This window comes from Bubalus kerabau, chromosome 22 (genome assembly GCF_029407905.1).
Source record: "Bubalus kerabau isolate K-KA32 ecotype Philippines breed swamp buffalo chromosome 22, PCC_UOA_SB_1v2, whole genome shotgun sequence".
NCBI lineage: Eukaryota > Metazoa > Chordata > Mammalia > Artiodactyla > Bovidae > Bubalus > Bubalus kerabau.
In genome coordinates this window covers 46,022,965-46,046,621 of record NC_073645.1, presented here as the reverse complement: position 1 = coordinate 46,046,621, position 23,657 = coordinate 46,022,965, and the positions used below count along the sequence as shown (strand labels likewise).

Below are 23,657 nucleotides of genomic sequence, written 5' to 3'. Positions count from 1 at the left end.
GGAAAGCAATGAGGACTGGAAAACACCCTCGAACACCACGATCCTCGTGCGCCCCTGATCCTGGAGAAGTGAGTCTGGGTCCTAGGGTGCCAGGAGCCTCCCGACGGTAGAAGGATGAGTGGGTGAATGTTACAGGGCGTTTGGGAAGAAGGGGCCCAGCTGTAGCCCTCTCAGCTACAGTTCCCTTATCTGTAAAACGCGGATAGGAATGCATTTCCTCAGGGCTGCAATAAGGCTGAGATCTTCTGCCCAGTGAAGAGGGTTTAGTAGGGAAAGCACTGCCCTTGGACTGGATCCTTCCTTTACAGTTAGGACTGCTTAGCTGAGTCCTTGGGCAAGACCCTTTCTCTTTCTGAGCCTGTGTGCGCTCAGTCTTGTCTGACTCTTTGCGACCCCCTGGACTGCAGCCTGCTAGGCTCCTCTGTCCATGGAATTTTCCAGGCAAGAGTACTGAAGTGGGTTGTCATTCCCTCCTCTAGGGCATCTTCCTGACTCAGGGATCAAACTAGAGTCTTCTGTATTGGCAGACGAGTTCTTTACCACTGTACCACCTGGGGAGCCCTTTTCTGAGCCTATTGCTTCTTCATATAAAGGTGTCTTAACACATCAAATATAGACCTTTAAGAGGTAGGTGTGGCAACCCACTCCAGCAGTATTCTTGCCTGGAAAACCCCATGGACAGAGGAGCCCGGCAGGCTGCAATCCAGAGGGTGGCACAGAGTCGGACATGACTGAAGCGACTAAGCAACAACAATAGCAACGGCAGGGACCCAAGCGACTCATCGTGTGTCCCTGACACTGGGACAGACTGAAAGCAGAAGACAACGGCAACGGAGGGCGCGATGGTTGGATGGCATCACCGATTCAAAGAACATGCACTTGGGCAAACTCTGGGTGATGGTGCGAGACAGGGAAGCCTGGTGTGCTGCAGTCCATGGGATTGCCAAGAGTCAGACATGACTTGACGACCAAACAACAACAGGAACCCAAAGGACTGAATGAATGTGGAAGTGTCTGTGAATTGTAAAGCCCTAGAGAGACCAGGTATGACCTTTTCTTAGGTCCAGTTGTTATCGTGGCCTCTGCCTGGGGCACATCCTCACTGAGGTCAGGCAGCCGCACGTGGGATCTTGTTTATTTGTGTTAGGCTTTTAGTAGAGTCTGGGGACAGCTCCTTCATCAGGGCTTAATAGAAAAAAAAAAAAAAAAAAAAAAAACAACTGGTTCTGTTGTTCCCTTCCCATAATTAATATTCCAAATAAGAATTATGTATTCACTTTATGAATATTTGATACCTCCACTCTTCAAATATCAACTCAGCTCTCAGGCTGAATTGAAAGAAGTAATTGTTTTTGCAAGAACCCCAATGGGCCCTGATCACACCCTGAGAAGGGATGACTTAGTTTGGTTGACAAGCCGTGTCATAAAAATATCTGAGTCATGGTCCCTGAAGCACCACTCAGCCCCTTTGAGGTGAACATTGAAGGGATGGACTTCCTGGTCCCGGGCCCTGTGAGGCAGGAGGGAAGCCCTGCATGAGGCTGGTTTCAGGGGAACCCCACGGCAGGGCATCCGGGACTCACAGAGACCCAGTCTCTGGGGGACATAAGTGGCAGTGGGTGAAGTGGGCGACTCATCTCCAACTCAGCCCCCAGTGGGCACCTGGGGAAAAATACGTCCTCCTTCACCTTGGCACAAAGGCAGTGGATCCCCCAGGCTGAGGAAAGAGGGGACAGAAGGCTCCTTCTCCAGGGGATCTTCCTGACCCAGGGACTGAACCCTGGTCTCTTGCATTGCAAGCAGAGTCTTTATTGTCTGAGGAACCAGGGAAGGCCCAAAGAAAACTGTTACGTCTTCTTAAACCCATCTCAGTGAGAAAGCCCTTCTGGGTACTAGTCCTTAAAACTCTGACACTTGCTAATTTTCCTAACAGGGAGTATTAACAGGGAGAAAACACCCATCAGTAACCTTGCTGGAATGTGACCACTTTGCTGTCTTTTAATTATATGTACTTTTGGACAAATTTTTATGGTGAATGATAGTGGTTTTCCCATGTATGATGAAACACATGATCTTTTATAAATACATTTTCCCAAACTCTTTTTGCTGTTCAGTTCAGTTGCTCAGTTGTGTCTGACTCTTTGCGACCCCATGGACTGCAGCATGCCAGCCTTCCCTGTCCATCACCAATTCTCAGAGCCTACTCAAACTCATGTCCATCGAGTCAGTGATGCCATCCAGCCATCTCATCCTCTGTCGTCCTCTTCTCCTCCTGCCTTCAATCTTCCCTAGCATCAGAGTCTTTTCAAATGAGTCAGTTCTTCATATCAGGTGGCCAAAGTATTGGAGTTGCAGCTTCAGCATCAGTCCTTCCAATGAATATTCAGGACTGATTTCCTTTAGGATGGACTGGTTGGATCTCCTTGCAGTCCAAGGGACTCTCAAGAGTCTTCTCCAACACCACAGTTCAAAAGCATCAGTTCTTCGGCACTCAGCTTTATTCTGTGGACACATCCAAATGCAGCTCAGAAATAGAGATGGGTGCCTGACATCCCACTCTCTAGCTCCAGCCATCATCAGCCCACTCTTCCCACACTCCATTATTGAAGCAACTTCCAGCCGCCTTACACTTTATCTGGATATATTTCAGTATGTAAATTGCTTCTATGTAAGCATAGTGAAAGAACGTGGCAAATGAATCACTGTACAGAAGGTCCCAGATAAAGCAAAACCTGCGAGCAACCTGGATGACTGGGGGTTGGGGACCCTTGTGCAGACCAGCTTCCTACTGAGTGCATGAAAAGCCTGCCCCTGCCAGGCCCCTGCTCTGGCCCTGGCATAGGCTTGGCATTTGGTTCTCCCTGTCCATGTCCTGTTAGATGGTGTGCCTCTAGAGGGCAAGGCTGCTGTTCTGAGAGCTCTTGCGTGGCATCTCTGGACCTGCTCAGGAAATGTTCCCTGAAGAACTGATGCGGGCAAGAGGAGCTAACCTTTCAGATTTCCTAACAATGAAGTGTGGTGGGCTGAATTTTAAATGAACCCCATCACCTTTGTCCCTGGGGTCACGTCTATGAATGTATAGGTTACATGGCAAAAGGAACCTTTGAGATGCAGTTAAGGTTACTAATCAGTAAACCTTATCAAGATAAGGAGATTATCCTGCATTATTAAAAGTTCGGACTCTCCTTGGTGGGCTCTGTGTCATCGCAGGAGCCCAGAAAGAAAAAGCACAGGGGTCCCAAGCATAAGGAGGACTTGACATGCTGTTGCTGCTTGGCAGATAGAAGGGGCCATGTGAGGAGGGGTGTCGGTGGCCTCTGAGAGTAGAGACCAAACCCAAACCAGCACCCAATGAGGATGTGGAGTCTCAGTAACCTCAAAGAAATGAGTCCTGCCAACAACCTGAAAGGGGCTTGGGAGGGCTTTCACCCCAGGACCTGCAGGTAAGAGCCCAGCCCTGCTGTCCCCTTGCTTTTATTCTTGTGAGACCTAGAGCAGAGGATCTACCAGGCTTCTGACCCACGTTACCGTGTGGTAGTTAGAAGGTGCTGTTTGAAGTCACTGGGCTTGGGGTCATTTGTTACGCAGCTGCAGGAGACTAATACAGATAGAGAGCGGACCACCTTCCATCACTCCTTGTGATGGGTAATCAAGATGCTGATGACACCTTGGAGGGGCTCAGTCCCAAGAGAGAATCCAGTTCTACCCTCATGTCATGGGCAGGGATGTGAATCCTGGGGAAGGGAAGGGCCCATACTCACACTGGATTGTAATGTCATTGAAGAAAATTGTAAGGAAGCAACTTTTCTCTAGTTAACCCTTCATCCGAGAGCAGATAGTCCCTGGGAACGCCTGGTGATGCCACTGACCTAGAACTCATCTCAGCACGACCATGTCTGTTGTCCCTGGGCCACTTTGGGAGGCAGTGTGAGCAGCGCTGATGGGCACGTTGGAGCTGGGAAGGGAGACAGCACAGAGAGGGGCCTTGGACCCTACCCGGCACTGTGGGCTGGACTCACCTTTGGGTGCAAGGGAGGCATTGTAGGTGTTTAACTGTGGGGCCGACATGCTCAGATTTGTGTGCTGGAAAAGATGCTGACTGTGTGTGTAGAAAGAACCAGTTAGTGGAAGTCAAGGAAAGGAGGCAGAGAGTGTAGATAGTTAGAAGCTGCTGCAAGAGGCCCAAGGGAAAGAGCGGGAAGAGGGTTGTTTATTATACAGATCCCCACACACCACTCCCAGAGTGTCAGATCCTCGAGTCTTACCCTAGACCTACTGAAGTGGAGTCTCTGGTTCTGGAGCCTAGGAATCTGCATAAAAAAAAAAAAAGCAACCCAGGCTTCTAAAATCAGCAGGCTTGAGAAGAAGATGATGGCTAATGGGAGATGGGGGGGTTGGTATAAGGGCCAAGAGTTAAGGATGACACTGGGGTGCCTGCCTCAGGCCTCTGGGCAGGTGTGTGGTGGGGAATTCAGAGAACTGGGGTAGTGAGGGGTGAAGCAGGTCTGGTCTGGGTTGGACCCAGCCGCAAAGGTGGGCAGGGAAGGGGGTGCAAATTACCACGACCTGCTAGGAGCCTCTGAGTGTGGCTGTGTCACTCCCCTGCATTAAATGCTCAACCGGGAAAGTGGACTGTATTTAGAAGGCTCAGGTATTTCACAACTAGGGCAGGCAGTGCTGCTCTAAATTTACCAAATCAACAGCTAATTTTTGTGTTGGGTGGGTTGGAGATCTTATGACAGAAACAAGTAAGTGAAAATGCTATCGGCTGTAAACTTTATTGGCTAAGTGTCTATTATGCAGCTAAAAACATCCAGTTAATAGGCGATGCCCGTCAACAGCTGGTAGCGACACAGTCTTAGACGGTGATAACAATGACATTATGTCTCTCTCATCACCCGTAGGTTCTTCGTATCTCCAATTACTGGCCACACGCTGACTCGCGGAGGATAAAGAGGTGATGACATTGTCATCACTAAAACTGCTTGGAGTCCTCTTCCGATTTTCCTTCAGAGGTTTCTGCCTGTGCGTGTAGGATCCCCAGGCTTCATTGGTGGGGAAAGCATTTGATTTTAGAAAATAGTTTGGTGGATAAATTGCTAATCAAGCCAGGAAATTCCAACTGGAGCATTCACTGGAAATTGACTGAGCGTGTCTGCTGCCTCAGGCTCTGAGCTAGGGTTTGGGAGACTTACATGACCCTGTTCTCACCCTCAAAGGGCTTATGGTCTCTCAGATTTCCCTGGAGGGATCTCCAAAGTAGAGTTCTAAAGCCTTCAGCTATGGGAACATCTTGAGAGCAAATGAACTGACCCCCTGGGCCACCCCGTTAGAATAGGCAGCTCTTATGTAAATACACCTGTTCTGGTGTTTGTTTAAAACTGGCCTGTTGCTTTCTTCACTGAAGTTTTGAAACAGAGTTGAAGTCCACAGCTTTAAGGTATTTGCTATTATCCTAAGTCCAGTTGAGGTTTTGGATCGAGTGTAGGAAATTTTCACAAGAACCTAAATTTCACGTCGATTTGTGATGGATTAGCATACCAAAATTGGCTTAAAGTGCACTTAATGGATGCATTACTGCAGAAGGGATCTGTCTAACCGGAGTATTTTTAAATTTATGAAATTGAAATGCACTTCAGGTTACCGAGCAGTCTAAATTCGTCAAAGTCACAGGGCTGGAGGCAGGTCGTTACCGGTGGCAGAGAGCTGAAGCCACGTCCACCGAAACAAATTTGAGAGCTGGTGCACTGAGGCCCAGGGACCCCCATCGTCCCCAGGGGGGCTCTCCCCAGCGCAGGAACTCTGACTCCAGTAGCTTCCCGCCCCGTGCCCGCCCTCCCCTCCCCAGGCTGTCCCTGTGCAAAGAGCCTCACATTTGGGAATAAAGTATACCAGGCTCTGCTAAAGCGTTAACTGAAAATTAAGGGGATAAGTAAGTCCTCTGACATATAAAAGGGGACATTCCTGGGACTTCCCTGGTGGTCCAGTGGCTAAGACTCTGCGCTCCCAATGCAGGGGGCTGGGTTCAATCCCTGTTCAGGGAACCAGATCCCTTGTGCCGAGACTAAGATCCTCATGCTCCAATGAAGAGCAAAGATCCCACATGCCACAACTAAGACCCGCTGCAGCCAAATTTAAAATTGAATAAATATTTAAAAATAAAAGGAGCATCCATTCTGATAGGAGGATCTGGGGAGACCCCAAACGCTCTGGTCTCCACGCTTCTATAGTGCAGTGACCGAAAGCAGCGTTGTGGCTGTTGAGTAGGGGCTTGTAATGAGCAGTGCCCATGGCCTGACCTTGTCTCCTTTCCCAAGTGGTCTGTTCTTTCCATTTTCAAGTTGTTGGGCCAGTTCCTGGAACTGTGATTCCCATCACTTTATTCCTTTAAAATGAACTTCCAACAGCCATGCCTCTTGTATCAGCAGCGTTATAAGATCCCAGAGCTGCAGTGTTCAAGGTCCTTCCTCCCTCCAGGTGGGGAAAGAGAGTGAGAGAGGGGCTCAAGGTCTTACAGACAGCTGATGGCAGAAGCAGAACCTGGGTCTCCGAGCCTCAATATTTCCTGAGCAACTCACACGCACAAGGCCAGGAGACTGACACAGCTGTGTCCACCTCTTTCCTCTGCTCTCACTGCGCTTACCTGATGGGTGTGCCCGCCGTGAGCTTGAATTCACTGACACTAGTGCACACTGAAGGCATAGATGGGCCTTTGGTCTTTGCCTGTGTGGCTTTGTTTCTGAGCCCCAGTCTCCTCACCTGAAAAACGGGGATTCAATAATAGTGGCTCACGATGCTGTTGTGAAGGGCAAATGATATAGCACAGGGGGAATGCTTCGTGGGGTATGTCACATGGTAGGGTGCTGTAGGTCCGCATTCTTAGGAGGGCATGGAGACTTAACCGTCTTAGTAGCTCCCACCTTCATGCCAGTGTGTGGCCCACAGCAAGGGTTCAGGGAATGTCTGCCGGATGAATGAATGAATGAGTGAACGAATGTAATTTGGGGATCATGGCAGGTCCTTGGTCTTCCAGTTTTCTGATGTGCATGCACTGTCTCATAGAATCTTTACTCAACTAATATTTGTTCATGAATTCAATTAACCAATTGAATAACAGTTCTCATGTGACTGTTACATGCAAAGCCACTTTCCATAGCACTGATTACTGATAATAGCTAACGTCCCTGAACTCTAACTAGGGTCTAAGAATTGTGTTTGGTGTTTCTCAGTCACTGAGTCATGAATCTTCACACCAGCCCACTGAGGGCATGCATCAGTCAGCTACTGCCACGATAATGCTGTGTAACAAAACTCCAACATACACCTTGTAACACGCGTTTCCCCCTTGTTCATGTGTTTATAGGTCAGCTGAGGCAGTGCGAATTCCAGCTGTGTGGGGGAATCACTTGGCTCCAGGCTGCAAGTTGAGTTGGGTCTGCTCCACATGTGTTTAGTTTAGAGCCTTGCTGGAAGCAGCAGTGGCTTCTCAGGATGTGTTGGTGTTGTTCTCATTAAGGATTCAAAGCACAAGAGAGCCAGCCCAGGCCTGCAACACACGTCGAGCCTCTGATTCAGCCACATTCTTCACAATCTCATTGTCTAAAGCGAATCATGCGGCTAAGTCCAAGCTCAAGGGATAGGGAAGCATGTTCCATGAACTATGACGCTGTGACAGGATATGGAAGTGTAAGAACCTGCATGCAGTCAATAATTCAACTTACTGCATGTAGGGGCTGTTATAGGCCCCAGACAGAGGCGAAGAAAGAAGTGACTTGTCCAGTGTCCCTCAGCTAGTCAGTGTCAGCAGTAGGGGTTGAACTCAGACAATTCAATTCCAGAATTATGGAGGCCTAAGTGTGCATCTGGGGAAGAGACATTTGTTTTCTTAAATTACATTTTTTTTTCACTCACTAGTTGCCAATGTGATGCACCAGCCTCTCGCACAGACACGTATCCGTCTGTCCATCCATCCATTCATGCACACACGTCTGGTATTTGGGTATTCTCTCAGCTCTCCAGAGTAACAGACTCAAGGGCAACTCTTGAGTGATTTTTTTTTTTTTGAAATTAAAGTTGAGAGGAAAAACTCCAGTTAATCTCAGGCACGTGTATAAATACCTTTAGAAAGTCCCTGGTGGAATCTGTATCAAAGCAGCAGCATGACTATACTTAGAAACAATTTGCTCCATGTCAACCGTGATTTCTGACACCTGAATTTGAAAGTGACCTGGGTGGGCCCTGAGCCATCTACACAACAGAGAGATGTGTTTACTTGGAAGGAGGAGAGGAAAGACGGAGGTATGTGTGGCCGTGGAATAATGTTCCACATACCCTTACAGGAGGGGATTTCCTTCTGGGTGTTTCCACAGAACCTTCCCTGTGTTTGTTTAAACCCATTGCACACTCTGGTCTGACAGCTGCCTGGCCCAGGGCCTTCCTTGCAGACGCATGCACAACCAACCTTCTTTAACAGCACCCTGCTCTGTGTCCCCCCCACCCCCCGCAATTACTTGAGTATATAAACCTCACTGAAAGGCAGGCTTTTCTTGGGAGCTAATAAATAAGCCCCAAAGCCACAACGTGTGTAAGACCTTGAAAAATGGCATCATCATCTATTGGGAATTGTGAACCCTGCAAAAAGCAGCTCATTGTATTTTCAGAAAAAGCTTTTTGTTTAAAAAAAATAATAATAATGAACAAAACCCACCAAGTGGAGTCTATATGGAAAAAGCAATCTAGTCTGAGATTCTAAGGCTGGTCTCTTTGCTGCATTAATCTCTCCGTAGATTTTATGTAAGAGGCATTATTTGCAGGAAAACAAGATACCGTTTTGAAGAATTCCCCTCTCATCCCAGCTTCACATCTGCAGTTATAATCCTCTGATTGTGACCCCCGCGTTAGTTGCCATGAATGCTGAGCAGAAGTTTATGACCTCAGGGTGGGCTACAGTTTCTGGGGGTGAGAGGAGCCTCAGGCAATAAAAACCATGTTTTTCCAGAAAGAGAGGCAAGGGTGGGGGGCGGGGGGAAGGTACCCTCAGGACGCATCCCTCAGCGGTGTGTCAGCACTTGACACGGAGAATTTTCAGCCCCACTTCTGGTCGCTCCTAGGACAAGATGCTGGACTGTGGTCAAGGGGACTCGGCCGGCAAAAGGCTATGTGACCGAAGACAAGGATTTTTTTTTTTTTCCTGCCCCTTAGACCTGTTTTCTGAGAGGCTGGGCTTGAGTCTTTCCGAATTCAAAGTGTTTTCTTCAACTGGTTTATCTTCGGTGGAGAGTCTCCAGGTCGACCACGGGTGCGGCACTTCCTTGACCTCAGTCAGCCCGGTGGTTTCCTGGAGCAGCCGCGCCCGGGGCCACTGCTCGGGGTTGGGGGGGGGGGTGTGTGGAGGGCGGGCTCGGGGTCCCGCTGAACCTTCCTTCTCGGTGAAAGCAAGCAGGCTGGGCCGAAGAGCCCGAGAGAGCGGTCTCCAGATGCAAAACCACAACAGAGGGCTTAGAACCCACCAGCGCTGTGGCCTTGAATATCAATGCACGGACTGGCTCCAGACCACCAAGTTCGTTAAAAAAAATGTCTCTGGCAGGGTGTCACTGGCAGACTTGAGGGGTTTCGGTTTGCTCTCTATTCGGAATCACCGCAGCGCACATGCCGTGTTGACTTGGAACGGGAGGGGGCGGGAACCAAACCCACCGCTCGGCGCGCACGCCTTGGTCTCACATTCCAGACCCAAGCTGATGTGTGTCCGCGCGACATGGGGCGGGGGGGCGGGTTCTCTTCGGATGTTTCATTCGCCATCTGCACGTCACTCCCAAAACTTTTCCTCCCTGTGCTCGGGGAGTCAGGTTGACGCGCCCCGCATGCCGGGCTCCGGGCGCGGGGCTAGGCGCGCTCCCGCGGAGCCGGAGCCGCAGAGGCTGGGCTGCCCCCGCCGCCCCCAGGCTGGACTCCGGCTTCTCAGGTACAAGTTGGGTGCCAGGCGCCGCGCGGGGGCGGCCACAGGCGGCGGGTGGGTGTCTGGCCCCGAGCTCCGGCGCCCCTCCGCGTTCCGGCCGGGCAGCGCCGGGGTCGGCCCGGGCTGGGCGTAGGGAGTCCGGGCCGGCCGAGGCTGCGCGCAGCCTCACTCCCCGCGGCGCTCTCCGCGCGGTGGCGGTGGCGGCGGAGGCGGCGGTGGAGGCGACGACGGCCCAGGCAGACAATGAACTTGCGAGCGCGCGCAGAGCCGAGGCAGGTTTGGGCCCCGCGACCCTCGGCCCAGCCTCACCGAGGCAATCGCCGTCTCCAGCGGAGGGCGTCCCCTCGCCGCCGATCCCGGCCGCGCTCTGGGCGCCCCGCGCGCCGGGGACCCTGCGGGAAGGGCTGCTCGGCGGCGGCGGCGCCAAGGGCTCGCACGCCCCCCTCTCCCGCTAGGGAGAATGCGATCGGAGCTCCGGGACCGGGGACTCGGCGGCGGGGCGGTGGCGCTGCGGACAGCTGCCTCTGGGCACGCACAGGCCGGCTGTCCAGGAGAACGGCCCCAGGAGTCGGAATGGGGGTGCGAGGGGCGCGCTCTGCAGGCGGAGGACCGACTGACCGACCGATCGGTGCTTTCTCCCTAGGAGCGCGCGTGGGGTGAAGGTGGGGGTAGGGATTCCCCAGCCAGGCGCTCCGCTCCGCGGCGCACTTCGGGGAAGTTTCCAGGCGCGGCCCGGGGCAGGTTGGTGTGTTTGCTATCCGCCACTCTCTCCCTGACTCGGGTTCGGGGCCACCTTCCTGCCCAGGCTCCAATCCCGCGGCCGCCCGGGGCGGGGAGGCGTGGGGTGGGGGATCCCAGGCGCGGAAGCCCGTGGGACCGGGTTCCGGGAGGGGGACCGCGTGGGCGGGCCTGGGAGGAGACCGGGGCGCGGCGAGGCCCGGAGCGGCCTGAACTTTTGCTCCCCGCCTTCTTCCTCCGGGCCCTCCGCCCCCTGTCCCCTCCCAGCGCCCCGCCGCAGCTCCGGAGGCGGTGTGACTCGGGAGGAGCCGGCGCTTCCCGGCGGTGGCGGAGGCGGCGGCGGCGTCCCCAGCCGGCCTGGGCGCGGCGATCCGAACGCTGCAGGTCTGAGCCGAGCGGCGCTGAGGGGCGGCGGGGGCTGCGGGGCGACGGAGCTGCGGGGAGCCGGGGTGGCATCAGCCCCTGCGAGGGGGCGACGCCGCCGACTGGGATGGAGCGCGAGTCTGTTGGGCTATAGGTGCGGGTGTAGAGGACTCGGCGGCCGTGGGCTGATGGGGGACGGGTCGTGGCGCAGGTGGCCCCCTTGGAGTCCTCCTAAGATCACGGGATGGAGGCGCCCGGGAGAAGCGAACCTCGCCTTTGGGAGAATGAATGAAGCACTGTGAAAGCGCCTTCCGACTCCTCCGGGCGAAAGGATTGGCCGGCGTGCGCGCGTGTGTGTGCGTGTGTGTTTAGGATTCGGAGCCGCCAGGGTCCTGGGCGCGGCTGCTTGACCGCCCCGTCGCGGTCCTGGCCCCACGTTGCCCGTCCGCCCCGCAGCCCGGGTCGGCCCGCGGGGGCTGGAGCGGCGGGTACAGACTGAAGGCTGGGGCTCGGGGGCTGGCTGTTGGCAGCTGGACGTCCGCGCCTGGAGTAGGGAGGTTCGAGAAGGAGGCGATAAAGCCTGGGGCTGAGCCCAGCTTCCCCGCCCCCGGTCCGTTTTCCTATTCCCCGAAGCCCTTGCTGCTTTCATGTTGGGTGAGTTGATGGCACGGAGTTTGGGGGAATGAAGTTATATCTCTAGGAAGCCCCAGGACGCCCCGCGAAGGGATGTGGCGCGCTGTCTTGTGAGGCTGAGCCAAGGGGTTTGCAGGGCCCCAGATCTTATCAGCTGCGGTTCTAGAAGGACATCCACCAGGTGATGGAGCAGAAAGGCAGTCCGGGGGCGCACCTCCTGAGGCGCCCGGGGGGAAACTGAGGCCTGGAGATTTGCCCCAAGTTCCTCTAGAACTGCCCCCACCCCTGCCCACCCCCCCCACCCCCCACAGCATTTTCCATGTCCAACTTTCCTACTCCCCTTCCCCCAGTGGCAAAATCAGGAGCCCTCCCTTCCAGAACATGGTTCTTGTTAATTTTACCAACAGCATGTTGAATCCGGATGTCTTAGCATACAAATCATATATGATTTTGTTTAAAATAGCATGGGAATAAAATGCCTTTTAACTGCTGCTGCTAGGTAGTTTTTAATCAAATAGGTTTTTCAAATGGGTTTAATCAAATAGGTTTTTCTCTCTAACGCTCCTGAAAGATTTCCAGGAGAATGTCCTGCCTCCTGCTGGCTGGGGGAACCGAGCCAGCAGGTGAAGCGGCTTGCCAGGCTCTCTCAGTGCATAGGTGCCCAAGTGAGCCAGAGGTGGAGCTGCAGGGGGCTCTTCTCCCCCTTCCAGGTCCAGCTCCCTGGCCCTCGGAAGGAAATTCAGCAGTGTTTTTGTGTTCTTTCTCGGGTGTTGCATGACTGCAGTGAGCAGGATTAATTCAACCAGGACCTTGTGTTTAGAGGCAGGATGGAGAGGCTGATTTGTCCAGAGTGGATCCTCTGCCTGCCTTGCTGTTCTTTGACAATCAGATGGCCAGAGGTCCCAACACTGTCATGGTGGCCGCTGTGAGGCCTCTGTGTCTGCACCTTCCTTCTTTTCTGTTGCTGTTGCCTGTGGCCAGGAGAAGGGAGGTGTTTGGTTTTCCCACTGGCCTGAAGAAGAGAAGATTAATCCCAGTGTGTGGAAGAGGCAGTGTTTGCAGGAAAGTTTGGGAGAGGTTGGGAAGTGGACTTTGCTTATTTGGTGTCTGGAGAAGGTGCAGAAGAGAAGCCCCAAGTTAACCATCTGGTCCACAGGAACCCCAGGCTCTTGGAACCTGCTCTAGTGGGTGCCTCAGGTTAGAGCTGGGCTGTGATTAGACCGTGGGTGTCCAAGGCCACCTAGGACCTGGCTGGAGGTTGCCGGGCGCACTGGCATCCAGGTGAATCCCTGCTAGCTCCAGGGGATGGGGAGAGGTGGGGAGACTCCGGGGCTGCCCTGAACAGGTGAGCACATGCCCTACCCAAGAGGGCAGCTTTGACTCAGCTCTACCCAGCTGGGAGAAAAATTGACTTGACAAGTCTTGTTAATTTTCAAGGAAATTCTCAAGCCTGAACATTTAAGTGTGGGCTCAAATTCTACAGGGAAAGGAGACGGTTGGCAGTGGGTGCTCTGCCAAGAAGTCTGAAGCTTGACATGTGGTCCTGAGTTTGCATATTGGGAAGGGTGTCCCACCATCAGAGAGGTGCAACACATGATAAGGATATGGAGACCACAGCCCCAGGCCGAGGGACTAGAATGACGGACGCCCTCTGTGCCTGTGGCCAAGTGCCAGCCTTCATGTGCTGTGTGTCACGCATCCATTCAATAGCTGTCTGATGAACTCCTGTCTCAGTTGGTAAAGAATTTGCCTGCAATGTAGGAGACTTGGGTTTGATCCATGGTTTAGGAAGATCCCTTGGAAAATGAAATGGCAACCCACTCCAGTATTCTTGTGTGAAGAATTCCATGGACAGAGGAGCTTGGTGGACTACAGACCATGGGGTCACAAAGAGTTAGACACGACTGAGGGACTAACACTTGCACTTGCCATATGGAAAGAGGCACTCTGCATAAAACTTTTCATATCGTTTCATTATTCAATAGTATACACCGATACCGGGAGAAGACAAGAGTTCCTGCCTTTCTAGGAAGGGAGCAGGCAAAAATGTCTGTGCCGGGTAGTGATGCAGTGAGCTGCATTAACAGCTGGGAGAGTAAGGCCAGGAAAAAGGCCAGTGAGGGATGGGTGGCCTGGGAGGAGTCTTTTCTTACCAATGTGGGAATTGAGGCTCGGAGCAGTGAGTCTCAAGTCACGGAGCCCAGAAGTGAAACATCAGCCCAGGTCTCCAATGCTCTGGCTCCTGGGCTGGCTCTTACATCCCACCCTGCCAGGCTGGAGCCTCTTGGAATCTCCCAGATGAGTGGACATCCCCTATGCTGGGCAGCTCTTGCTTCCTGCCCCCCAGATCCAGACCCTGTCCTGATCCCCAGGCGTCAGCAGTTCCAGGATTACAGAGGTACTGTTTGGAACCTGTTTGTATGAGAGACAAGTTTCCTTGATCTATGAGTAAAAGCAGAAACTATTTAGAAACGTAGCTGGCCTGGGAGTGTCGTTGTGTGAGCATTCCCTCACCAGGCATCTCTTGAGCGGCACGTGATGTGGAAGTGATGCTTTCAGTCATCAGCTGGTGAGGATGGCGCACCACCTGAAAGCCGGGCTGCTCGGGATGGTGGCTGACTTCCGCCCTAACTGTGCCGTTTCGCTGCGGATTCAGAGCCTGTCTTCTCACTTAGCTGACGGCGTATCGGGGGACTGTTCTGACTTGCACAGGGTGTTTCTTTATTGTTCTCAGGTGCTGGGGTCTGATTTCCTTCCTGAAAGGCTCCTCTGTTAAAACGAAGTGCTAGGACGGGAAGATTTATGTGTAGACCTGGGTCTTCACGGCGTGAAATGAAGCACAGAGGTGGCTGTTATCTAGTGTGTGTATCCAGTGTCCACATCTAGGAAGAAAAGTAAAGGGTCTGTGTTCATTCGGGCCAATACAGAATATTTTTAAGTACGGGCGTTGGGGAGAAAGACATTTGGTCCTAACAGCTGTCCTTTGCTGGGTCCCTACCGGTTCCCAGCTTGCCCTATGCCAGCTTGGTCAGACAGGTCTCCCTTTGTCTCAATCAGAGGGTGGGGATGCTGTTGGAGACCACAGGGCCCAATCATTTAGCCCTCCGGATGTGCAAGAGGTCGGATCACAGAATGGCAGTGGAGGAAGGAGGGACTCGGGGTGGGGGTGGGGAAAAGCAGTCATGGCTCTCAAAGGGGAAGGTGGTGATGAATCAGCAAGTGGGGTGGGGGGGTGGCAGAGGAAAGCAGGTTCTTGGTCTCTGTTGATTTCGAAAGGGATGTGGAGGAAACACGAGCAGCCTGTTTCATCAGCGCCAGCCATACGCGGCATTTAGGTCTTCCTCCAGGTGCAAGCCCAGGGCCAGGTGCATGGGGGCCACGAGGCAGAGCTTAGCGTAGTGGGCCAGGAAGTACTTGCACGAGTCAGACTACGTAACACTGCCCAGAGCGCAGCAGTTGCTAGGTTAGCGCGGCTCTGAGATTGGAGTGGCCTGAGAGCTGGGGCCTGAGAGCTGAGCCAGGTGTTATTCGCTCTGTTGTGTCCTGCTCTTTGCAACCCCATGGACTGTAGCCCACCAGGCTCCCCTGTCCAAGAGATTCTCTGGGCAAGAATCTGGAGTGGGTTGCCATTCCCTTCTCCAGGGGATCCTCCCCACCCAGGGATCGAACCCGGGTCTCCTGGGTCTCCTGCATTGCAGGTGGATTCTTTACCATCTGAGCCGCCAGGGAAGTCCTACACAGGACACTTAATACCTGCTTGGAGTAGTGCCTAGCATACAGTAAGTGCTTAATATACATCAGCTCTAGAGCTCATTACCAGGGATGGGAGAATGTTTCTGAGCTCCCTGAAATTGCTTGCCCAGTTTTCTTTTTCTTTTTTGTTAAATGTAGCTGTGTATGTTTCCTGGTGGAGGAGGGGAGCATGACTTCTAGCATATTCTACCTCAGAGAGCTTCTCTGACACCCCAGGACGCCTTGGCTTCTAGTCAGGCTGATTGCTTCATCTCTCCCGGCAAAGAGAGGGCTACATCCACAGCCACCCTCTGAGATGTTTCCAGCGGACGCCGTGGACAGGCAGCCGGGCGGTTTGGCTATGCTCCTGTGTAGTGGTGATTAAGCCGGGGGCAGATCAGGGGAAGTGCTGGGGAGGCCAGCTTTCGAATGTTGCATTCCTGAGCCCCACTCCAAGCTTCAAAGAGTTCTGAGCGGGTGTGCGGGGGCCTTCTTGCCCGGGCAGGCTTGTCCTGACACCTATGTTATGTTTCTAGAATTTGTCCGGGTCCAGGCCTTCTGGGTCTCTGAAGCAAGAAAGGCTGGCAGATCCTCAAAAGCAGAGAGTGTCATTATAATGGAAACCTGGATCCTTTCCAGAACTGTGCTTGTGATAAAAATATTGAGACAGGCCGCCTCGTCATCCAGGTGCCTGGAAAATACCCCAACACGGGCACATGATTAGATTACAGGGCTGTGCTGTGCTCAATCGCCTCGGTTGTGTCTGACTCTTTGCGACCCCACGGACTGTAGCCCACCAGGCTCCTCTGTCCACGGGGTTCTCCAGGTAAGAGTACTGGAGTGGGTTGCCATGCCCTCCTCCAGAGGATCTTCCTGACCCAGGGATTGAACCCACGTCTCTTACGTCTCCTGTGTTGGCAGGCTGGTTCTTTACCCACTAGCGCCACCTTGCTGTTCAGATGCTCAGTCGTGTCCCACTCTTTTCAACCCCATGGACTGCAGCACGCCAGGCTTCCCTGTCCTTCACCACCTGGGCAGGCAGTTATTTTTTCCTATGACGGGTGGTTTCACATCTTTTCTTGAAATGGAATATGTGCCTGCTGACCCTTTTTGCTCCCTGTGATCGAGATGATATTGGTGTGACCTCAGAGGGGGAGAGGCCTTGGGAGATGGCGGGGCCCTTCCTCCCAGGGTAGCCCTGGATCTCGGGGAAGTTCTGACCTGCTCTGCTTGCCCTTGTAGGGAGCTACCCTGAGGGGGCCGGGGGCCCATAGCGCATTTGCTGTGAGGTTGGAAGGTGCATTTCAGAGTCTGAGAGGCCTGTAAAGCTGTGTTATTGTCTCACTCCTTGTTGAAAGGGGTCTGGACTGCTGTGTCTCCCCTTTGTGACATGCGTTAGCTGATTCGGGCTGAATGAGGCGAGTTTGACTAGCACCTTCATTTTCCAATCAACCAAAGGTTTAATGCCCACCACATGGATGTAGATTCAGCCTGAGTGTGGAATCCCTTGTCCCCTTGGAGAGGCAGCCTAGGTGGTGGGGTGAGCCTGGACACCACGTGGACCTGGGCTTGAGTCGCTCCTGTGCTTCTGTGTTCCATTATCGTGACCCTGGGCCAGTGGTTACATCTGCTTGGTCATCAGTTTCCTTATCTGTAAAGTGGGGTTGATAATCTCTATCTTGTTTTTGTAGCATAGTTTGGGTACCAGGAGTACAAATGGGCTTCCCTGATAGCTCAATTGGTAAAGAATCCGCCTGCATTGTGGGAGACCCCAGTTCGATTCCTGGGTCGGGAAGATCTGCTAGAGAAGGGAGAGGCTACCCACTCCAGTATTCTTTGGTTTCCCTTGTGGCTCAGCTGGTAAAGAATCCACCTGCAATGCGGGAGACCTGGGTTTGATTCCTGGGTTGGGATGGTCCCCTGGAGAAGGGAAAGGCTACCCACTCCCATATTCTGGCCTGGAGACTTCTCCATGGGGTCCCAAAGAGTGGGACATGACTGAGGGACTTTCACTTTCTTTTCACAGTACAAATTAGGGTCCAAGGGAGCCCCCCAAATTAAACCCCTCTTTCCTGGTCAAGTTCTGAACCAATGGAGAGAGGGCAGGAGAAAGATGCATAAAGATAGAAATGCAGTATTTGGTCCCAACTGAAGTGGATCTTGGAGAATGTGATTGAACCAGTGAGCATGTGGGCATCGCATACCTGAAGTGAGAAGCTGGCAGTGAGGCCCACTGACCTCTCCTGAGTCGCAGGCCAGTGGGAAAGCAGCAGCCTCTTCCGGGGCGGCCGCCACTGCTCCCCTCAACCTGGTGCAGCCAGCAGGGGGCAGTGCCTACTCTGTGTGGGAAGAGATGAGGCCAGGCTCTTCCTTGCACGCTCCTGGGATGGTGTGGACCTCACCAGGTGGAGACACAGTGGTGGTACACAGGCAGCACTGTCTCCACGAGGCAGGAAACATCAGGAGTGGGAAAGAAGAGTCCCCCCCTGGCCCCCCACCTCCCCTGACCCCTCCATCCACCCAGAGCAAATGATAAGTGCTGAGCCCAGGGCCTGACTCGTGGAGGGGTCTCACACGTGGCACCTGTTAGGTGCAGAGTTGATAAGGACAGCATTAGATATGCAGTCAGTAAGGACATCAAGGTTAGGAGGTAAGCCTGTCGACTGTGTTGCTATCTGCAGAGCATGGCAGTGATGAATTAGATGCAGGTAATGATCAGCCTTTGACCTCAAGGCTGCATTCTAACGGTAACACAAGGGTAATTTACAAGGAAGGGCAGAATCACTGGCAGACTGACCGCCTGGTAGCCTGAGTGTGAGAGCCTTTCTGCCTTCTCTCGGTCCCCCACTCTTGATTCCCCCTCTCGGCCTGAATCTTCGTCCAGCCCCCTGCCCCCATCTCATCATTGCCTTCTGGAAGTTTTGCGAGTAATTCTTAACCATCTTTCCACATCCTTCCATCCAGATGTCACCGTTTTCCTCTGAGTGTCTGCAGGGATCCTCTACTGAACTTGACCTTGACCCCATCCTCCTTTTTACCATGATCTTTCTAGTATTCCTGGGTGTGGTCCACTCACCCCAGCCTGGTGAGCCTCTCAAGGGTGAGAGGCTGTCTGGGGGTCCAGTCAGTCGCGAGAGACTGTCGTTTGTTGAATTAACACATCAAGAACCAGCTTGTCCTGGAGAAAGAGCTGTGATGGATTTCATGTGGGCCTCTGAATGAACACCCAAAGAAGACAGAAAAGTAACCCCAGTTTGGTAGCGTGGTGCAGGAGAGTTAGTGCTTATCAGTAAATTTCAGAAGGAGTCAAGAGCCTAATGTGCTAAACTTGGCTTTCCTGACATTAGGTTTTGGGCTATTAAAAGGTAGTAAGCACAGTTTTTTTGTGTGGCTGGAGAGTCTTGGGGAAAAATACTATGGAAATTTGTATTTCAGGAATAGAAGCAGGAGCCATTAACTCAGGCAAGAAATGTGGGAGCTGTTAGTGTTTCTTATAGCCGGTATAAATAGCTTGTCATTAAGTTCCATGCTCCTTTGTTTGGAATGTAAATATTTGCATTAAAAATATAAAGTATGTCCTGGAGTGTATTTATAGAGACCATAATTTCCAAACCGAAAATCAGACTATTGGTCTACAGAGGATTGTTCCCTCTGATTCGTGAACCTGTTTATATAAAGAGCCTTCCAAATGTACACACACAAGCTGCATTTGCTTTGTGCACATCAGGGATCTCCAGGATTACAAGAAAGCGGGTGGCCCTGGGGAACTGGGCCAATCGGTGGGGTTTCCCAATAGACACTTTTGATCATGCCATCTGTTAAGTTGCAGCCACCCTGGGCAGGGCGAAGTTTTGGCCCAGGTCCCGTGGGACCGGCCGGCTTCCCTGCCTTCAGTTTCCTGGACATCCAGGTGGGAGTTGGCTGCAGCTGGCTAGTCTCTGAGTTGTGTAACCAGACACTCGATTTCAGAATTGCTGTTGCTTTAAGAAGATGTGGAGAAGAATTCAGGATCGGTGGTGCTCTTTCCGTGGTCTCGTTTCTGGTTCAAGGTTGAGGGCCTCCGTCGGATGTCGTCCTCTGGCAGATTCTTGGGGCCATTTAGCTTTTTTATTTTCCATGATGAACAGCGCAGACTTGTCAGATGTTTGCTGGAGACAGGATGTCAGCACCCATTTGCTCTCTGCCCTCTTCTTTGGAATGAGAGACTGGGGGCTACAATCGGGTTGGGCCGGGGCCTCTGCTCCTGGCATTGTGTGTGTGTGTGTGTATGTGTCTGCGTGTGTGTCTGTGTTGGGACGGAGCGGGTTTATTCTCGAGGGGGCAGCCCTCGCTGGAAAGCCTCTCTCCAGTGTCTCAACAAATACAGAGTGAAGGTCGTCTGGTCGGTGAGAGCGGGCCGACCTGGTCCACAAGTGAGCTCTGAATCCAGGCTGTCCCCCACCTGGAAACCCCCTATCATCACAATGTGATGAAGGACAAATGAGTGGGGATCCAGGGGGATCTTGGCAGGACTGGGGGTCCCCCCGCTCCAGCCTCTGGTTGGCTGGTAGCAGCACCTCCTTTGCTTGGCATCCCAGGCAGCCCAGGGCCCTTCTGTGGAGTGGGGGCCAGCTCCATCTCTCCCACCATGCGCTGTTGCTTTAGGACCAGGACTCAGTTGAAATGGCAGGAATCCTTCTCGGTCTCATACAGGGCATGGTGTCCTGGCTGTAGGAGCTTCGGGCATCTCTCTGCTCGGGATCCCAGGATGCCAAGCCCCACTCAGGGTAGCAAGTAAAACAGGGTGGTGATCTGAGGGGAGGGGTGAGGCGAGCCGAGTCATCAACCTGACCATGCCCCGTGCACCATCCAGGGTTAAGCACTCAACTTCCCCTGGTTGCCTCTTACTTTGACCCATCAGTATTTCTTATCTGAAAGAAATACCCTCTGGGCTTCGAAATGGTGAGTCCTTAGAGAGGACCATCTTCCTGTTTACCTGGATGTTCTTGAACTGTGGGATACTCAGAATTGCCCTTTCTGTGGTCATCTGTAGCCGGACCCACATGTTATGACCTTCCCTTATTCTCTCACAATTCTCGATCAAGGTAACAGTTCTAGGAAGGCCCCAGCCAACCCCATATCAGACCAGCCGCATTGTTTTGAAAGTCAGAGGAAATAGCTGCTTTTAGGACATGTTGAATTTGCTGAAGAAAGTTGTCAGGAGCGCTAAATGAGAGGATGAAAGAATGCTCAGAATAATGGAATTGGGATCAGCCTGACATCTGTGTCGCCCTAACTTTGAAAGCTATTTATACTTGTTCCGTAGCAGTTTCTGTGAGAAATTAGAAAGATACACAAAAGGGAAGAGGGAGCTTAGCAAATGTGGCCTCTTCATTGGAAATAGCTTCCAGGCAAAAAGAAAGAAAATCCTTTGCTCACCGGCTGGCTGTTGAAAATACACGCATCTTTTGCATTGTTCACAATTTGGTTCTGAGAATAAAAATGATGTATTAAAGAGTAGATGAAACCTCAGTTGCCATTTCGATGGTAGAAAATAAATTTGCTTTTGGCTGTTAAAACTGAAATAAATCAATAGAAAAATGCAAGCCTGCCCACTTTCAAGTCAGCAGTTTTTTTTTGTGTGGTTTATGTACCTTTGGATTAGTTATGAAGCCGTGGAACTGTTTAGAGAGAATGTGTGTGTGTGTGTGTGTGTATTTATGTTATATATATTAACTTTACAATGTTCTCATCTGATTTATTTTTAAAAATCATGCAACAGTTTTTTTTTTTCTATTCAACCTATCCTTTTTATAAAACAGCTTTCAGTTCAGTTCAGTCGCTCAGTCATGTCTGACTCTTTGTGACCCCATGAATCGCAGCACGCCAGGCCTCCCTGTCCATTACCAACTCCCGGAGTTCACTCAGACTCATGTCCATGGAGTCGGTGATGCCATCCAGCCATCTCATCCTCTGTCGTCCCCTTCTCCTCCTGCCCACAATCTCTCCCAGCATCAGAGTCTTTTCCAATGAGTCAACTCTTCGCATGAGGTGGCCAAAGTACTGGAGTTTCAGCTTTAGCATCATTCCTTCCAAATAAATCCCAGGGCTGACCTCCTTCAGAATGGACTGGCTGGATAATGAGATGTAATTCACATGACATAAAATTCACCATTTAAAGCATACAGTTCAGTAGTTTTTAGTAGGTTCACAGATGTGTGCAACCAGAACCGTGTTTTCTTTTAGAGCATGTCCTCATATTAAAAGGAAACCATGTACCTCTTAGCTGTTAGCCCCCTATCTCCCCATTCACTACCCCCACCCTAAGCAACCAAGAATCTACTTTATCTCTATTAATTTCTTTATTCTGGACCTAAGATGAATGGAATCACATAGGATATGTTTTTTTTGTGTGTCTGGTTTCTTTCACTTAACATCATGTTTCATGGTTCATCTATATGGTAGCTTATATCAGTACTTCATTCCTTTATATGGCCACATGATATCCCATTGTATGAATAGGCTACGTTACATTTATCCATTCATCTGTTGATAGGGTGGTTCCACTTTTTGGCTCTTAGGGATAATGCTGCTATAAACATTCATTTATGAGTCTTTGTGTGGACATGTTTCCATTTCTAGGATTAATTTTTTTGAGCTATCTTTACTTGCTTTCCATAATTCATTTACTTTTTTGTATGCTCTTCTCCTGGCCCTAAAGGAAGACTGATTCTCAGATGAGGTTCTGATTCCCCTGGCTTGTCTGAATGTTAGAGCTTGCAAAGGCCTTCAGGAGAACATAGTCCTGCCCCATTTTGCAGATGGAGAAACTGAGGCCCAGAAAGGCCACACAGAGTCAGAATTGAATCTGGGTTTTCAGAGTCGACTCAGTTACCCTCAACATTCTCCCTGAGCCCTTTTACTAAGCGGCAGGTCACCCTCTTGATTGGCTGGGGATGGTAAACGCAGGCTGGCTGGGCGGACAGGCGGTGACCGCCTGGCCCTCGCCTGCTGTCCTAACACCCTCTGGCCTGCAGAGGCCCCGCAACAGCTCATCCTCCACCAGCTGCCAAGCGAGAGCTGCAGCTCGTGGCTTGTGGCGCCAGTGCCTCCCGAGTTCTTTCCCTGCAGCAGCGGGAGGCCAGCGCTTATCCGGGGAGTAATTAAATTAGGAACCAATTCAGAGAATGAAATTTTATCTGATCTGGCTGAGCCCATAAACACGGGGCTGTGCTTGTGACTCCAGGGTACATTATGAAGTTGATTTTTAAAGAGGCTGGGCCATAACAAGGAAGGAAATGCACAGGGCCAGCCGGCAGCTCTCCCGGGCAGGGGTGCTGCAGTGGCTGGGGGTGCATTCCCGGGTGTTGAGCCGAGTCCCCAGGCTAGCTTTTGTATTGTGACTGGAATGTTCTCGGCGCTTAGGAAGGCTCACCTGTTGAGATCCTCCTGGATCCATTTCATACTCCTATTGTTGACACCGCAATGCACCTCTATAACCACAATCAGAGGGAACTTTGCCGGAAGCTTGTTGGTTCTAAATGCAGGTTCTAAATCTAAAGCCCTCTGGGGCTTTTTGAAAGAAAACACATATTCCAGTTCTGCGTGAGCTCTTCAGGGGTGGGCCCCGGGCGTCTGTGTATGTGTGCGCTCGCGTGTGGACGGGTGTGCTCATGTTTGTATGTGGGTGCGAGCGTTAAGCTCTTTAAGATGGAACGTAGCAGTGATCACAGCCGTTCTTCTGAGAAGGAGTTCCAGTTCTTCCATGGCAAAGATGGGGGCTGGTAATCTGCAGAGATCTCGGGAGCGAGCCTCTTTTATCCTCAGTCTGTCCTTGACTGTGACTTTCTTTGGGTTTTTTGATCGGATTCCCTGGATGTAACTAGCATACGTGTTCCATCACTGCAGCTTCCGTGGGATTTTAGCTCTGGTTTTCTTGTCTGCATGAATGGCCCTCATCTCCACAGGGGCCCAGCCAGAGCCCAGGAGTCGCCTTTGGCCTTTAGCATGTCACTGCAGGAATTACCTCCATTCTGTCTCTGCCATCAGAAGGTTATTTGTCCCTTTAAGATAGGAGGTGTGTCTTATTCAAGGTTACATCCCCAGGATGCGGGCCATGGGAAAGAATGGTTGGCTGGACGGACAAGTGGCTGAAAGGAGGAAAGGCAAGAATACATTGAATTGCCCCTTGATCCTGAAACTTTGCTCATGAAAACCATTTGGGAGCCTGACCCTTCATCTTCAACTCTTCTGACTC

At 51.9% G+C, this 23,657-nt stretch overlaps 1 protein-coding gene across 2 annotated transcripts in view; it reads left to right on the top strand.

Annotated features, from left to right (window-relative positions):
- Nucleotides 1-9,810: 9,810 nt before the first annotated feature.
- Nucleotides 9,811-23,657, top strand: part of CHST15 (carbohydrate sulfotransferase 15) — an 81,024-nt gene continuing 67,177 nt past the window's right edge. Inside the window, exon 1 of one of the 2 annotated variants that reach the window (XM_055560282.1) lies at nucleotides 9,811-9,961. The gene's annotated coding sequence lies outside the window, so the exon portion shown is untranslated. Of the gene's footprint in view, nucleotides 9,962-10,911; nucleotides 11,078-23,657 lie in introns of those variants that run through there. The other variant, XM_055560283.1, reaches the window with a different exon arrangement.